Here is an 18,990-nt window from a genome sequence, read left to right as displayed (position 1 = left end):
GTGAGAGTGTGTGTGTGTGTGTGTGTACACATGTGTATGCATGTGTGTGTTTGTGCTCCCCACTCCCCCACTCCCCCAGTGACTGCTGTTCATCATAACCAGGACAATTAACTATCCCCTTATTATTCACACGTCATGATTACTAATCACCCTTATTAATATCCATGCTTTGCAAAACCAGGCGGTAGTTTGGCTCAGATGCTCAGAGCTCCACAGGAATCCAATCTCAACCCCAGGCACGTTCATTCCTGTTCAGTGACTTCACCTCTCCTGGATTAGTAGAATAGGCGCTTCCTCACCCCTCCACAGTGACCACTGGTCACTACTGCCCTCCTCTGCTTGTTCCCAGGACTCTCGCACCCCTGCAGGGCCATCGAAGTTCCCAACATCATCTGCCACCTGAACTACAAACCTCCCTTCACTTCTATAACCAATTCCTCTTCTCAAAATTACCTGCTATGTTCACAAAGTGAGTTTTATACCAGACTGCAAAAAACCTGAATTTTGTGGCTATCCTATTTAACCATGCTTAGTCTCTAAACGTTATTTTGGGGTGTGAGATGTTCTGATAGTTCTGTGTTATGTCAGCTAATGATAACCCTGGCTATTCGGCCCATGTGCGCTTCCCTGGCTGATGTTTGATGCAGGCATATATTATGGATCATTCAGTTCCTTAGATTTGTTGTGGTTGTGGATCTAGGAAAAGTTGAAGAGAGCCATGTGTCAGGCAAGACCACTTTGGCACATATGTCTACACCAGAAGTACAGTACATTAGTGTGCTGGCCTCCGAAGGGGTCGCTGTAAACTTTTCTGGCTGGAGGTGAGCCCAAATCAGCCACCAGAGATGGTGGTCACCCATCTCTGCTTCAGGTCAAGATAACAGGTACAGACCATCACCCAGCCCACCTGAGATCCCATTCCTGGACCTGTTCAGGAAACAGACTAGGGCAAAACATTAAAAGTTATTTAAACAAAACACCCAGCATCCTTGTACATATTACAGCAAGAAATTAGACCCCTGTCACATGCCAAATAACAAGGGAGTGACCAAACAAATGCTGATCCATCAACATGGCCGTTAACATGACAGGAGAGTGGGCTCTGCCACCTGAGGATGTCTGTGAGTCTGAATTAGCTGAAGAAGAGGAAGAGGCATAGCCAAGGCATACAGCCCAGGGAAGAACTGGGTTCTCATCTAAGCCCAGTCACAAACCAGCCTCATCTGTCCCATTTGTAAAAGGAGATCAACAGCCCTGCTCTCAGAATTGACAAAAATGTGGAAAATAGGGGCTGGAGAGATGGCTCAGTGGTTAAGAGCACTGGCTGTCCTTCCAGAGGACCCAGGTTGGGTTCCCAGCACCCACAATGTGACTAACAACTGTCTTTAACTCCAGTTCCAGAGGATTCAACTCCCTCTTTGGATCTCCATGTGCATTGCACAACACAGGTACGCTTACACACATGCAGGCAATACACTCATGCACATAAAATAAAAATAATAAGATATTTTTTAAATATGAAAAGTAAAGTTCAGGGTTAGAGAGATGACTTGGTAGTTAAGAGGGCTGCTCTTGTAAAGGACCTGGGTTTGGTTTTCGGTTCCTAGCACCCACATGGTGGCTAACAACCATCTGTAATTCCAGTTCCAGAGGATCTGATGCCCTCTTCTGGCCTCCATAGGCATGTGCACACACATAGTACACTTACATACATGCAGATAAAATACTCATATACAGGGCTGGAGAGATGACTCAGCGGTTAAGAGCACTGACTGCTCTTGCAGAGGACCCGGGTTCGATTCCCAGCATCCACATGGTGGCTACAAACTCCTCCACAGCATTGCACGACATAGGTTCACTCACATACTTGCAGGCAATACACTCATACACATAAAATAAAAATAATAAATAAAATATTTTTTAAAAAATACTCATATACATAAAATAAAATTTAATTTAAAAATGACTGGGCATGGTGGCACACACCTTTAGTCCCAGCACTCTGGAGGCAGAGGCAGGTGGAACTCTGTGAGTTCCAGGCCAGCCTGGTCTACACAGTGAGAGAGAGAGAGAGAGAGAGAGAGAGAGAAGAAGAAGAAGAAGAAGGAGGAGGAGGAGGAGGAGGAGGAGGAGAGAAAGGAGGAAGAGAGAGAGAGAAAGCAGTGTCTACAGCATGTTTACATTTGTGTTTTTGAGAGGGAGAGAGAGAGACTGCATTATTAAAGTGGAAGAACAGATAGTACAGCAGCACCTAACAGCCCCCCATGTGTACATGTGACTGTGCTGTGTTACATAGTAAAGGGAAGTTAAGGTTACAAATGAAAGTAAGGTCATCTTTGGCTACATACTAAGTTTAAAGCCAACCTAGGTTACATGAAACCCTGTCTTAAGAAAACAAGAGAGAAGTCGGGTGTGGTGATGCAGGCCTTTAATCCCAGCACTTGAGAGGCAGAGACAGGTGGATCTCTGAGTATGTGAGGCCAGCTTGGTCTACATAGCAAGTTCCAGGCCAGCCCTGTCTCAAAAAAAGAAAGAAAATGAAAGAGAAAGAGAAATTCTTTCCTTCATATTTTAGAAGAAGCCAACCTGTCAGTATCTTCACTGTAGACCCGAGAGACCCACCCTCAGAAAGAAGCATGTGTTGTGTAAGCCATGGAATCTGCAGTGATGTGTGCAGCAATGACAGAAATGAAAACAGGGCCTGAGAGATGGCTGCTCTTGCAGAGGACCCAGGTTCAGTTCTCAGTACCCACATGGCAGCTCACAACTCTTTAACTTTTTAAAAAAATCTTTAACTCCAGTTCCAGGGGATCCAATGCCCTCTTCTGACCTCTGTAAGCACCAGGCAGGCACATGGTACACATACATACATGCAGGCAAACACTCATGCATATAAAATTAAAAACTTCTTTTGAAAAAAAAATTTTTTTTTTCGTCTTTTTGAGACAGGGTCTCCCTGTAGCCCCAGCTGTCCTGGAACTCACTATGTAGACCGGGATTAAAGGCGTGCACCTCCATGCTCGGCTGAAAAAAATCTTTTAAAAAAGAAAATTAGCCAGACATGGTGGCACGCCTTTAATCCCAGCACTTGGGAGGCAGAGGCAGAAGGATCTCTGTGAGTTCGAGGCCAGCCTGGTCTACATAGTGAGTTCCGGGCCAGCTGGGGTTGCAGAGAGACCCTGTCTCAAAAAGACCAAAATAAAATAAAATAAAATAAAAAAAATATATATATACATACACACACACAGAGGTCAGGAATTATATAAAATTATTCTGTGTCAAAATGTTTGAAAAAAAAATCCTGGTTCAAAAAAAGATCACCATCCATTCATTCAAAATTTCCACACACACATACCCTGGGCTTCACCCACCAGGTATCCCTCTGGTCCCCAGCTGTGATCTGACCACCCAGAAGCCTGATCAGTGAGCTCCCTCTTCCCCAGCCTTCTTGGACCCTCTCAGTCAAAAATCTTTTCCTCCTCTGCTGTCCTGGTTCAATTCACATCTTATCCACCATCTGAATGGCCCCTGCTCATCCCCTACAATGCCTTTCACCTGATCCATGAGTTGATGAGCTCAGAGAAGCTGTTGGAAGAAGGCAGGCCATCAAACTGCCCAAAACCTGCTAACTGATCCCACACAAGGCTTGGAGACACCTGACACCATGACCACCCCCCTGACACCTCTCACTCTTTCTGAGACAGAGGGTTGGAAATAGTAACTGGCCACCTCTGCCTCACCCCCAGCGTTCTTAGATGGGAGAGCCCTCTGCCCCGACCCCTGTTCTTTGTTCTTCAGCCCTAGGTCCAAGCTGAACCCTTTCGAGCTAGCTGGTTGGGTAGATGGGGGTCAGTGGGTTGGGCTCCAGGTCACAATGAGCACAGAGATGAGCAAACACCATCTTCTCATTGGCACCAGAGCCAGGAGGCACACACTTCAGACACCTCAGGGGCAGCTGTCTCTCTTCTGCCCATAGATCCCAAAGAAATGACATCACCAACACAGCACAGACAGCTGTGTCCCATGTTCACAGTAGCCAAGACATGGAACAACTTAGTGCCCAACAGGGACAAACAGATACAGAAATTGTAGTATATATAATGATAAAATATTACTCAGCTTTTAAAAAGGCTTTTTAACACAGCATAGACGAACCTAGAGGGCATTATAATAATGAATAGGCTAGATACAGAAAAAAATAATTGCAGAATATCACTCATATGTAAAATCTTTTTTTTTTTTTTTTTTGTCTTTTTGAGACAGGGTCTCCCTGTAGCCCCAGCTATCCTGGAACTCGCTATGTAGACCAGGCTGGCCTCGAACTCACAAAGATCCACCTGCCTCTGCCTCCCAAGTGCTGGGATTAAAGGCGTGCACCACCACCCAGGTATACAGACATAGTAAATAAAACAGTGGTTCTCTGGGTAGAGAGATCAAAATGGGGAGATGTAGATCAGAGTCTCATTACGTAGTCCAGGCTGGCCTTGAACTTGAAATCCTGCTGCCTCAGCACCATCATGCCCAGCTAAAATTGTAGCATTTCGGGGATTCCTGCTAAATGGTTTCTAGCTGCTCTTGTCCTCACCCGCAAAAGGTTTAGAATGCCTGTAAAAGGACAGATTGGCTCATCGACCCTCCCCCCAGCAAACACTTTAGGTACTGTGACATCAAATTGTGCACCTGATTAGCCCCACTGTGTCATAATTGTTCCCTAGGTTGTTCCAAAGTTCAGCAGCAAGAATTAGGTCTGGCAAAGAGGAATGGGTGGGCTAGGTGGGGAAGAATGTGCACCAAAAGGGAAGGGAAATCCTGAACCTCTGCAGACAGTCCTGCCCTGCCTAAGTCTGAGTTGAATAGCAGGGCAAAGGTGAGGGAGGTAGATTCCATCGTCATCTGGAGAAAGATTGATTTCTTGACTCCCTTAGTACCTTTGGAGAGCAGCAATATTTCTCAGTTGAACCCAGCCCTCATCTCAACACATCCACAAACACCTTAGTCCCAGGCCCAGGACTCTAGGAGCTGACTCGCCAGGGTGCCACACATCCACCTGACAGCTCACCTGAGCCCAGGAAGCTTGCAAGAAAGATGAAGCACAAGGACTGGGGGGACAGCTCAGCCAGTAAAGGCCCTGACACCAAACTTGACAACATGAGTCTAATTCCCAGGATTCACATGGTGCAAGGAGAGAACTAACTCCCCACAAGTTAGCCTCTGACCTCCACATCCATACAAACACAATAAATGAATAAATTAAATAAAAATTTTTAAAAGGTGGAGCACAGTCAGGCATGGTGGTGCATACCTTTAGTCCCAGCACTCAAGAGGCAGAGGCAGGCAGATCTCTGTGTGTTCAAGGCCAGCCTGGTCCACATAGTAAGTTCCAGGACAGCTGGGGCTACAGGGAGACCGACTCAAAAAGATCAAAAAATAAAAAGGTGGAGCACAAATGTGGGGTATTGATGCCCACATACCCCAATTTAAATTGTCCCTTTCCCTCTGTGTAGTTTACAAAGTCCTCAGCAGGGTCTGGTAGAGTGGACAGGACAGATATTATGAATCCACCTGTCGGGATGAGAAACCCCAGATTCAAGAAAGGTGAAGGATCTGCTCCAGGTCATACCGTCCAGAGTTAGTGGCTATAATAATGCAGACCAAGCCTGAAGCTGCTCCCATTGACTGAGTGCTTGGCCCCAAGTGCTTTCCAGGATCTACTGATAGCCCCACCCCAGGGACAGTATCACCCCACTTTACAGATGATGAACTGGGTAGCTAAAGAGGGCAGAGGAGTTGGGGGAGTCACTTCCCCAAGCAGCCTCACTCCATGAGACTGGAGGACACAGCTGATGGGGAGACCTCGTCTACATGCCCCCCTGAGTCCCAGCACTCAGACTAGAGCTTAACCACATATGCTGGCTCAACATGTGAGATGTTCATCAACTGAGTAAGTTCTCCCCCGACTGAACTCACCCCTCTAGACCCTTCTTGCTCCTCTCTCCTAACTGCTCATACCTCTTCATCTAACCTACAGAAGCCCCCAAACTACACATTCCCAGGCTTCAGGATTTGTGATTTGTCCCTGTGTTAGCCAGACTTTGTCACTATAAACAATAACCAGTAGAGTCAACATATAAAGATGAAAGCTTGGTTCTGGCTCAGGATTTTAGAGGTTCCAATGCATAAACCCATTGCTCTCAGGGCACTGGATGGGGTGCTCATGACAATGGCAGGCAGCATGTGGTAGATTGAAGTTGCTCACTCCAAGGCCAGAAAATAAAAAAGAACAGGAAGGGGCCAGGGTCCCTTCAAGGGCATGCCTCCAAAGACTTGAGGACTTATCCTTAGGCCCTGCCGCCCACAGGTTCCACCTCTGTCTGATCATACCATCCTGGGGATCAAGGCTTTAACACACAGGCCTTTGGAGGACATTTAAGGTCCAAATTACTGCAGTCCCTGTGGTTGCCCCAGCCTCAGTTTGCTTACCTGTACCAGGCATGAGGTAGACGTTGGAAAAGATGCCTTTGGCAAGTCTGCCCTCTGCTTCCTTCTCCCCCAAGATGTTTCTGCGGTTCCCTTTCTCTCTGAATCCACAAGGGAAGGGATATAGGGCAGGCACTGCATGGTCAAACCCAGCCTCAGATCTTCACTGCTGAATAGGGAAAATGCTAAAGTCTAAGATGGAGTGCTCTAGAAGATGGGCCCTACAATGTGAGGTTGTGGAGGCTTTTTGGAATACTGATAGCCTCAGCTGCCTCCTATCCCCAACCCTCTGACCCCAGCATTACTCAGTCAACGACACTGAGTGTTCCCTGCAGGCAGGAAGAGATGCACGGTGCCACTTCCACATACTGACGGAACAGGGGTGTGGCTTCCTGAAGCATACTGAGTGCCCTCTTAAGCATGATCCCATCAAAGTTTTTCTCAAACTCTGAAAATTGCTGTTATGATCCCCATTTCCCAAAGACCAAAGCAGAGGTTTCAGTGACCAACCAAGATCACATGGTTGGGATAGCTAAATAACACAAAACCCTCCAGGCCTCTGGAGACTGTGTCTGGGACCCCCTAGCCCACATTCCCTCAAACTTCCTCAGGCATGCGTACCTCTCACGTACCAGAGGATCCAGGGACACATAAGACCCACAAGACCTGCCTAGGTTCACAGCAGTCAGAGAGAAGTCAGCTTCTCCATGCCCTCACCCCAGGAAAGCTGTTAGCCAAGCAGGTAGCTGTAGCCTGCCCCCTCTTCTCTGTCCTTCCTGCTGCTGTTTAAGCTCCAAACACTGGGGTCCCGTGAATGACCAGGAGCCATGGATGAGAGAAGTCCAGCCCCAAATCCCCAGCCTGGCACCTACGTCCAGGTGCCCTTGGCCCAGCCAGCCCTAGCCCTCTGGGTTTCAGGCCCACCGAAAGCCTGCCTCCCTCGGGAGCTGTGTCCACCTTGTCCTCTGGCCAATGATCTGAGCATTGGCCAGTGTTGGAGCGCCACCTAGTGCTCCTGGCAGGCAGTCCCAGCTCCTGCCTACTCCCCACGTGACCACTCACCTTGTCCCCGGAGCAGGATGCTACTGAGAGGGGATGAGGTCAAAGAAGGAGAGGCATGTAATCTAAGACTCATCTTTACAAAGGGACCTCAATGTAGACTTCTGATCCAACATCTAGATGACATTGGCTGTTCAGTCACAGAGAGCGCCCCCGCCCCAGGATCCAGTCAACAGTCCCTTCAGTTTAAAAGCTTTGTTCTGGGGACTGGCAATATGGTTCAGCAAGTAAGGTGCTTGCTGCCAAGACTAGTGACCTGAGTTTAATCTCTAGAACCCACTTTTCAACATGGTGGAAAGTTGTCCTCTGAACACCACACTTATGTTATGGTGCGTGCACCTATACACATATACATAATAAATGTAATTCCAGTGAATAAATAAAAGCTTTGTTCTATCACAAGATACCTTTAGCAGAGCCCTGACTTACGCACTGGCTGTAAGGCTTAAGTTGACCTTTCAAATCTCTGACAACAATGCAATATTTTATGTTTGTTGGCAAAAAGTAAACTTCCTGAGTGGTCCATGATTTTGGTAACCCCTTTCAACAAATCTTTATCTTAATAAGAGACTCAAATAATGAACATGTTCTCTCTCCCTCCTTTTTTCTTCTCTCTCTCTCTCTCTCTCTCTCTCTCTCTCTCCCTCTTATCATCCTGACACAGTCGAATGAGCACTTTAGTTCAGGCAAATCTGGGTTTGAATCCTGACTTCACAGTCAGGTGTGTTAACTTGACAGACTCACTCGTTGCCTCTGAGCTTCACTGTCCTTCACTGAGTCCTTCACTGAGTCCCTCACTGAACACCTCAGGAGTTAACAGGTATGATGCACTCTGTTGCTAAGTGTACTGGTGACACTACATCTTGCATCTCCATTTTCTGCAGATATTTCCCTCTACTCCCACCCCCATCAACTACTATCTGGGCTCTGTTCCTCTATTCCTCCCTTCTGGGAACCCTTCTCAGTTCTGATCCTATGGCAGGATGTGGTTCTCTTAGGACAGCCCATTCTACAGTCCAGAGGGCCCAGGTTCCTAACCCTGTCCAAAGTACATTTTCACTGGGCTTGGTGGTATATACCTACAGTCCCAGCATTTAGGAAGTTGAGGAAAGAGAATTTCAAGATCAAAGCCAGCCTCAGCTACATAGCAAGACCTTGTCTCAAAAGAAAAAAAGCTGGGGATGTAGCTCAGTTGGTAGAGTGCTTGCATAAAGTCCTGGGTTCAAGCCCCAACACTGCATAAAGCAGGTATTCTATAGAGTCGAGACCGCTCAGGTTTCTAGCACTTTCACTGGTCATGGTGGTACACCCCTGTAATCCCAGCATTCCAGAGGTAGAAACAAGGTCATCCTCAGCTATATAGCATGATTAAGGACCACCTGGGCTACAAGAAACTAGTTTTTTGTTTTGTTTTGTTTTGTTTTTAAAAAAAAAAAAAGCATGCCTTTAATCTCAGCACTTGGGAGGCAGAGGCAGGCAGATCTCTGTGAATTCAAGGCCAGCTTGGCCTACAGAGCAAGTGCCAGGCCAGCTGGGGCTACAGGGAGACCCTGTCTGAAAAAAAGACTGGGGGGAGGGGTCTTGCAGGGACTAGAGCAATGGCTCAGTGGTTAAGAGCACTGACTGCTCTTTCAGAGGACCTGGGTTTAGTTCCCAGCACCTACATGGTGGCTAATAGCCATTCGTAATTCCAGTTCCAGGGGATCCGACACCCTCTTCTGACCTCCATAGACATTGCATAACATGGGTGCATTTACATACATGCAGGCAATACACACACACACACACACACACACACCACACACACACACACATATATATATATATAATAAATTTTTTTAAAAAATTTTGTCTTTTTGAGACAGGGTCTCCCTGTAGCCCCAGCTGTCCTGGAACTCACTTTGTAGACCAGGCTGGCCTTGAACTCACAGAGATCCGCCTGCCTCTGCCTCCCAAGTGCTGGGACTACAGGCATGTGCCACCACGCCCAGCTCATAAATAAAATTTTTAAAAAAAGAAAACAAGTGGCTCAAGAGATAATTCAGTGGATCAAGGCCCTTGCTACCAAGCCTGATGACCTGAGTTCAATCCCCAGGACCAACATAGTGAAAGGAGAGAACCGACTCCTGAAAGTTGTCCTTTAATCTCCAGATGCACTCCATAGCATATGCACACTCACAAATATACACATACAGCCCACAAATAAATATGCATATAAAAACCGGACATGGTGGCACACACCTTTAATCCCAGCATTCGGGAGGCAGAGACAGGTGATCTCTGTGAGTTCTAGGCCAGTCTGGTCTACATAGTGAGTTCCAGGTCAGCTGGAGCTTACAGGGAGACCCTGTCTCAAAAGACCCCCCAAAAAGCAAAAAGCCCTAACTCCAGCTCCAGGGGATCCACCACCCTCTTCTGACCTCCCCTGGCATTGGACAACATGGGTACACCTACCTACATGCAGGCAATACACTCATACACATAAAATGTTTTATTTTATTTTTAAAAAGCAAAAAAGCCCTTTCATTTTCTGTCAGAGCCTCAATCTTCTCACTTGCAAAGTAGTACTGAAGATCTGGTCAGTTGGGGAAACAGAGACACAGGAAACAGCATAGGAAACAGAGAGAGGCCTTTCACAAATGCATTTGTAAAGAAAGGGCTTGACACACAGTAGGCCCTCAGCAAATGGGATTTGTTATAGTGTCAGCTTTTGAGGCCCAGCTGATGTTCAACAACACACCTAAGGCAGACAGGAGCATCTCAACTGAGCCACTTCCACACAGGCTAGGAGGCAAAGGCAAGGCGGGCAACAGTTAATGAAAACCCAGGCAGGATCGAAGCACATGGCTTGAAGAATCTAAGATACCCTCCAGCCAGAGGGAGGAGGGCAATTTGAAAAACTGTTCTTGCCCCCGGTGGGGATGGGAAGCAAGCCACGCTGGGGTCGCGGGGGGGGGGGGAGAACAGCCTCTTTATTAACACAATTATTTTATTTGCCGAAAGGTAATCATCCTAAGTGAGGTCAATGCAACTGGCACAGGATGGGCCTTGCAGGAGGCTGGTCCATGTTGCCATGACAACGGAGCCTGATCACTTCCAGCAGCTGTGAGGGCTGGAGGCTCCTGAGGAAAGAGACACCCCCCCCCCCCCCCCCACCACCCCCCCTCTCCCAAAGAGGGGCGGGGGGAACCTTTCGGGTTTTAAACCCCAACACAACAACACACACACACACACACACACACACACACACACACACACACACCCCGACTTTCAAGATGCAGACCAAGAGCCCTGGAAAAATGGCCCATCCCAGCTTCACATGGGTTCCTAGGAGAGAAGGGTCTCTGCAGCCATCATCTCACTCCATCCCACCTAGCCCTGGGAAGAAGAGCCTAAGAATCATCTGACCACCTTACAGAAAGCTGTGGCTCAGAAGGGCCAGGGACCTGGCCACAGATACACAGTGCATGAAGGCTTGGGAGCTGGAGTCTGAGGGCTGAGGCCTAGGTTGCCTTAAAACCAAGGTCTGTGACAATGATAGGGGAGGATTAGACCAGGATCTTGAACAACCAGAAAAGCTGGTGTGGAGGAAAAGACACTTGAAAGTCAGAAAGACCTGAATTCAAATCCCAACTCTTCGTTTCCAGACCACCGTCACCCTCAGCAATTTGCTCTGACCCTCTCTTCAGCCCTCTGCACATCTGACATGCTAGTCTCTGAGAGATGCAGCTGTGTTTAAGACATTTCCCTATCTTCAATATGGACTAAATCAACCCTGCTTGGAGACCAGGACCTCAGTGTGTCTGCACCATCATAAGTTCCTGTCCTTTTCACCCAGACCTCAAAGGGAGTCAGCTCTGCTGAAATATGCCCTGACCCCAGCTCTTCAAGTCCTGGAGTTCAGTAGTGAGGACCTCAGACCAGAGGTCCACGGGACAGCCCAGCAAAGGCAGGCTAAGGAAGGTTGCAGCCCATCTGGACTTCATTTCGCTTGTGCCTACGGAGTCTACCGCCCTCTGGTGGCAAAGTCTGGTATCACAAGAGACAGTTAAACCACAGAGAAGTTAGATGCCACAGGGTTTGACCGTTACAACTAGGAAATTCAGAGGTTTTGGGAGGTACAGAGTAGAGCTAAGATTCCCAGAAGGTGTTTGTGGTGATGGGAGTGAGAGGGAAAGGCATTTCTAGGCAGTGAAAATGGCACTAAGAAAAGCCTGTAAACTGAGCCACTCCTCAGGAAGTGCAAGCAGGATCAAGGTGATGAAGGCCTCCCTATATGGTGAGTTCAAGGCCAATGTGGGATACATGAGCCTGTCTCAAGAAAAAAAAAATCCTACAGACTCAGGTGCTATGAAGTATGGTGTCATTTGAGGGCCCTCAAGAAGCCTGAGAGGGAGTGGGAACTAAACTGGGACGAGTTGTATGCAGCTTTGATCATACAGCTAAGATGTCTACCCTTGGTCCTGAAGGACAAAGCGAACCATTGACAGTTTCTGAGCAGAGACAGGACAGGATCTGATGTACATTTGGACCTACTGTTTGGAAAGACAATTGAGTCCAGGTGGCTATTTGAGCTCCTTCCTCCCAGCATGGTGTTACTCGTTAACCATAGCAATGTTTTCACTGTGAAGATTTCATAAAACCTTTTTCTTACCACACACAGACCAAGCCTCAAGCTGGAGGTTTCCCTTCCTGAGTAGAGAAGGAAGGGAGGCTTCAGAGCTCTGGACTCAGTACTGTCCCAGCCCCAGCTCCAACTAGGCAAGAAGCTCCACTCTAACCTAAATTGTAATCAGTGTCTCTCAGACTGGGCCCCCAGACAGCAGCAAAGAAGACCAGCTGGGTCCTGGAAGGAGATAGGGGGGGGGAGGTGCTGGGCAAGGGAGTCTGCACATGGGATCTATGGCAGCTCACAGAGGGAAGACGTTAGTACCCTTCCTGTACACACAAGATAGGGGGAGCAGGTGGGAGTCAGACTGAGCTGTGTAGATACGAGGGAGCAGATCCAGCCTATCCAGGCTCAGCAAGACCCTAAGATTTAGCATCCCATCCTCTCTCCCCTAATCCCAGCAAGCCTCAAGTGAGACATTAAGAAGAATTTACCAACCAACTCAGGCATGGTGGCACATACCTGTAACCCCAGCACATAGGAGACAGAAGCAGGAGGATCAGAGAAAGAGGAGGAGGAAGAAAAAAACCTTACCAATCAGTAAGACTCCAATATGCCTGAGCAGAGATGGTTCAAAGTATTCACGCTATCCTTAACTGGAGAAGGAGTCTCAGCATAGAGTGGCACCCCCCACTCCCCCTTTTAGGCCAGGATATCCCAAGGGGTGAACTGAGTGGGTCACATTCTCACTCCAAATGCTCTGGATGGAGGGTGGAAAGAAGGCTGCAAACCAGTATCGTCTGCTCCATATAACTTATTAGCACCCAGGCGAGATTAATCAAGCCCAGAAACCTCGAGCAGACCCCTAATTAGTTGCTGCTGATAACTATATTTGTCATGCTCTCCAATTATTCCACTGTAAATTTCAGAGTTTAATTGCACCTTGTTCTTCATTGAAGTGTCACTATTTGCACACGCTCCCCTAATTCTTTAGCAAATTTGACAAAATTCAGCATTAAATATAGATTATCTTTAGATTTCCATAATTAACACAACCAAACTGTCTCAGGCCTAAATATTTCTCCCAGCACCATAAATCTGGCCTGTCCCTGATACCCAGAGAGCTGCCTCCAGCTCCCTAGCAGAGGCTGCAGTGAGAACATACATGTACATCCATGAACTCTCATGACACGACTGTGCGAGGCTAGGACAGGAAATAGATCATGGCTTCACTAAGAGCATACCTTTGTGGACACATCCCTATGCAAGAGGTCCCATCAAGATGCCACTCAAGAGTCCTGTTACATACCTGTGACTCTAGCACTCAGAAGTCTGAGGCAGGAGGATTGAGCTTTACAGGCCAGCCTGGGATATACAGCAAGTTCTAGGCTAGCCAGGCTAACTATATAAATGAGATCCTGTCACAATTCCCTCACCCCCCAAAAAAGGGTGCCCATCCCAGGGTGTAGGGGCTCTTAGTAGTGTTCTGGGACCCAAAAGGTTGATCTAGTCCATAACTAATCTCTAGCCCTAGCTGGAAGGGGAAGGGAACTTAAGGCAAGTGACTTAAACTACAGTCAGGACACAAGCCTTCCTACCCCACAAAGGCAAAAGGGTCATTGATTGTGACTTCTTCCCCCTTAATAACGACCTTGATGTTTGGTGTGACCTAGGCAGCCCTCCATGCCAGTTTCCACACTGCCAGGCTTTAGAGCCCATTCTCTCCAGGCCTATCAGATCAGACTAGACCAGTGAATGCTAAACACTCCTGGGGCTCAGCAGCTTAGGGTAGGGACAGGAAAGGGATTTACACCCGCACCACATCAGTCCCCCAGACTCTAATTCTGACACCCCAATAAAGTCTACAGGGTATCCTATTTCCAAGATGCTATGACATATAGGTAGGGACAGGGATGAGTGTTAGAAGGCAGAGTAGCACCCCCCCCCAGCCCTTTGCTCTGAGGGAGAACCACAGGTTGGGTCCATCTCAACTCAAGCCCCTTCTCCAGGCTAGCTGACTCAGGGCTGCAGAGCAAAAGAGTTTACTGCAAACCAAGCTGCACCCCATCCATATACACACTCACATACATAGATATAGGTGCTAAGGCATTTGAAAACAAGTATAGTACCCAGGCAGGCAGACATACTCCTGCCCAAGTCCTGTAGGGAGACAGGGACAACTAGAGAGAGAAATGTTCTTTCCTCCAGAATTCCATGGCATATCCAGACTTTTGCTGCCCTGAAGAGCCAAGGTAGGTTACCCTTACCTCCATATTGTCTGTGCACCCTTGCATCCCTCCCCTCCCCTGGAGAAGCTGTGTTGGTAGTTGAAGGGCTGAGATGGGAGCAGGTAAAAGGCAAAAGAACTTTGTGTGTACTCACAGCAAATTTGGAAGAAAATCAATGGCCTTTAATGAGATTTGATTTTCCTCCAGAAGCGGCTGGGCTGTTGGACATGTAGGTGATCTCTGGGTACAAGGTACAGAGCTGGGAGGGGCTGAGAAGTAGGGAGACTCCAGAGTCAGAAATATAGGGACAGACAGAGGGCAACAGACAAATGGGGTGTCAGACTGCCATCTAGCCCTACCTACCAGGCTGAGAAGCCCTAGCTGGCTTGGGTATTTGCAGTGACCAAGGTTCAGGATGCAGGAGTCTGGACTCCCAGTCTTTAGGAGATGAGGGGTGAGTAGGGGCCAGGAGTATAGAAAGCAGTTACTAGGATGTGGGGATGTACAGCCACTGGGGTCAATGTCTTCTGAGGGAGAGGTAATTTTCAGGGGGTTAATTCTGATTATTAGATTTTACTGAGCACCTGCCAGGCCTGGGTACCTGTTATTATCATTGTGCAGAAAACTTTGCCCTTTGTTCAGGTGAAGAAAATGAGATCAGAGATGTTAAGGAAGTTACCCAAAGCCACACAGTGGGTGGATGCAGCACCTGAACCACAACCTTCTGAGAGCTAAAGTCTACTTCCTCCATTCTCCCACAGTAGCCCCTGGCAGCCTATGAAGGTGCCTTGTCTTCATTTCTCTGCCCCTCTTCCAGCCCAGGTGACCAGGACCCACAGGCAGCTGCTCCAGGGCTTGGGTTCAGGCTTCATGGTGACAGAAGGCCAAGAGAACCTCTTGCATAGCTAGACCCACAGCACAGACTTCCCTGACCCAGAATCCTACACACCCCATTGGCTGAACACCTCGACCTTGCAGAATGATAGAAGGGATCAGAGGCCATGAGCTTAGCCTCCATATTCTCAGCCTGAAGACTCCTGTGTAACATCCTACCCAAGCAGCCAACTGAATGCTTGCACTCTTCCTGTGACAGGAAACTCTCACTCCTCCTATTACCCATTTAACCTCCAGCATCCTGTTAAACTGAGCTGCTGTATGCCTCTCCGTGCCCACTGGTGGTCACACTCCTGCCCTCTGGATCATTGGTGTGCCCCATGAAAGCCCCTCTACAATTTGAATACCCTAATCGCTCCCCTGCTCACCACCAAGGTCTTCCATCCTCCTCGCCAAACCCTTCAGTATTTCCTTTACTGTTACAATGACCTGCCCCCATTTCTCCTCACCCACCTCAGGATGTCAGCACAATCATTAGCAGCATAGAGGAGTAGGGAACGGCAATGATTTAGGATGAAATTGGCAAGGACTTTTTGGGTAAGACACCAAAAGCACAGATAATAAAGCAAAAATAGACTAATGAGATGACATCAACACTTAACACTTCTGTGCAGCCAGGAATACAATTATCAGAACACAAAGACAACACACAGAATGGGAAAAATAGTAGCAAATCATATATCTGATGACGGGAATTCATATCCAGAAATTCCTATAACTCAACAGTAATAAAAATAACTAGGCACAGACTAGAGAGATGGCTCAGTGGTTTAAGAGTGTGTACTGCCCTTGCAAGAGGACTGAATTTCAATTCCTAGAACCCACATCAGGCAGCTCACAACTTCCTGTAACTCCAGCTCCAAGGAGATCCAACATCTCTGTCCTTCTTGGGCACCCACACTCATGTGCATATACCCACACACAGACACACATGCATACTTATAATTGAAAAACAATAATAACTAGGCATGTGCATACCTGAATTCATACACACACAATAAAAATGATTAAATTTTTAAAAATATTTTAATTTATTATTTTTATTTTATGTGTACAAGTGTATTGTCTGTATGTGTGTAAGTGCACCCATGTTGTGCAATGTCCTTGGAGGCCAGAAGAGGGCATCAGATTTCCTGGAACTGGAGTTACAGTTGTTAGCTGCCATTTGGGTGCTGGGAATCTTCTGCAAGAGCAGCCAATGTCCAGATTTCTGCAAGAGCAACTAGTGCTCTTAACTGCTGAGCCATCTCTCCAGCCCCAAAATGATAAAAAAAAAAATTTTTTTTAAACAGGCAAAGGACATGAGTACATATTTCTCCAAAGGTGATAAATGAGTGGCCAAGAAGCATATGACAATACAGTCCTCAGTCCTGACCATCAGGAAAATGCCAATCCAAACCACAATGGAGGGCCAGGACCGTGACTCAGTGGTAAAGAGGCCCTGGGTTCAGTCTAGCACCCAAGACAGAGACAAACCAGAAAAACCCATGTGATGGTAAATCTTCACTGTCAGGTTGAATGGATTTGGAATCACCTAGGAGATACCTCTCTGGGTGTGTCTGTGAGGGTGTTTCCAGAAAGGTTTAACTGAAGAGAAAAGACCCACCCTAAATGTGAATGGTACCATCCCATAGGCTGGGGTCCCAGACTAGATATTTTATTTACTTTTTTTTTTTTTTGTCTTTTTGAGACAGGGTCTCCCTGTAGTCCCAGCTGACCTGAACTCACTATGTAGACCAGGCTGGCCTTGAACTCACAAAGATCCGCCTGCCTCTGCCTCCCAAGTGCTGGGATTAAAGGCGTGCACCACCACACCTAGCTTTATTTACTATTTTTATGTGTATGAGTGTCATGCCTGCATGTAGATAAGTGCACCTGTGTTATGTGATGCCCAAGGAGGACAGAAGAGGCTGTTGGATCCCATGGAACTGGAGTTACAGACAGTTGTTAGCTGCCATGTGTGTACTGGGATTCAAACCCAGGTCTTCTGCAATAACAGTGTTCTTAACCATTGAGCTATCTCTCCAGCCTCCCCCCCAAGACTAGATAAAAAGGAGAAACTGAGAAAGCAAGCTGAGTGCCAGCATTCATCATTTTCTGCCCCCTGCTGGATACTATGTGACCAGCTGCCTCATACTCCTGCCACCATGATGTTCTGCAATAATGGACTGTATCCCCCCAAACTGTGAGCCAGAATAAGTCTTTCTTCCCTTGAGTTGCTTTGTCAGATACTTTGTCACAGCAACAAGGAAAGTAACGAATACACCCTACAATGAGCAATCATCTCACATTCATTAGGATGGCTCCAGAGAGAGAGAGAGAGAGAGAGAGAGAGAGAGAGAGAGAGAAAGAAACAGTGCTAGTCAGGAAGTAGGAAACTTGGAATTCTTGTACACTATTGGTGGGAATGTGAAATTGCATCATTGCTGTGGAAAACAGTACAGCAGGTTCTTAACAAATTAAAAATAGAATCACCATATAATTCAGCAATCCCACTTTGGATACATACCATAACTGAAAGCAGGGTCTTGAAGAGACATGTGCCTACCATATTCATAGCAGCACTAGTCACAACAGCTAGGCTGTGGAAGCAGCCCACCTGTCCATCAATGGATGAACACAATGTGTTGTGTTCCTCCAAAAGAGTATCATCCAGTCTTAAAAGGGAAGAGACATGAGCAAAGATGCTATATATGTGTATGTATAGTTGTATGCTAACTTAAAAAATTAATAAGAGTTGGGTGTGGTGGTTCATGCCTGTGATCTCAGCACCCAGGAGGTGGAGGATCAGGTGTTTAAGATTATCCTAGGCTATATGAAACCCTTTCAAAATAAAACAAAAATGGGCTGGAGAGATGCTCAACGGTTAAGAGTACTGGCTGCTCTTGCGGAAGACCCAGGTTCAGTTCCCAGCACCCATACAGCAGCTCACAGCTGTCAGTAACTCCCAATTCCAAAGGATCTGATGCCCTCTTCTGGCCTCCAGGGGCATTGCGTGCATTGGTGCATACACATATATACAGGCAAAACATTCATGCACATAAAATAAATCAGTCTTTAAAAAAAAACAAAAATTAATAAAAATAGGAAAAAAGGTAAAGAAATGATGACACATACTACAACATGGATGAATCTTAAGAACATTATGCTCAGTAAAATAAGTCAGTCACAAAAAGTTAAATGACCCCAGTGAGCTAGCTACAGTTTCCAGCTTGGGGCTGCAGAACAGCTCACTGGCAGAGCATGTGCTCAGCATTCGCAAAGCCCTGGGTTCAATCCTCAGCACCAAAATAATATGGTAGGAATAATAATAATTGCCGGGCCAGCAAGATGGCTCAGTGGGTAAAAATGCTTGCCACAAAAGCCTGACAACCTGAGTTTGATCCTAGGAATACACAGTAGAAGGAGAGAACCAACTCCACCAAGTTTTCCTCTAACCACTATATGCATGCTGTGGCTTAGACACACACAGGCTAATAATAAATAAATTTTAAAAAATAATACAGCTGTCAACTCACAGACACAGAAAGTAGAGCAGTGGTTTAGGCATTGAAGCAGGTGTCAACTATTGTTTAAAGTATACCAAGTGTCAGTTTTATAAAGTCACAAAGATCTGCATGTCTGTGCACATCAATGTGAGTGTACTTAACCTCACTGAACTGGAAACTTGAAAATGTTAAAAATGGTAATAGCCACAAAATCAACGATTTGGGGATCAGACAG

The sequence above is a fragment of the Nannospalax galili genome, unplaced genomic scaffold (assembly GCF_000622305.1).
Source record: "Nannospalax galili isolate Female #2095 unplaced genomic scaffold, S.galili_v1.0 scaffold1430, whole genome shotgun sequence".
Lineage (NCBI taxonomy): Eukaryota > Metazoa > Chordata > Mammalia > Rodentia > Spalacidae > Nannospalax > Nannospalax galili.
The sequence above is the reverse complement of the archived record's forward strand: the minus strand, read 5'-3'. Positions refer to the sequence as shown.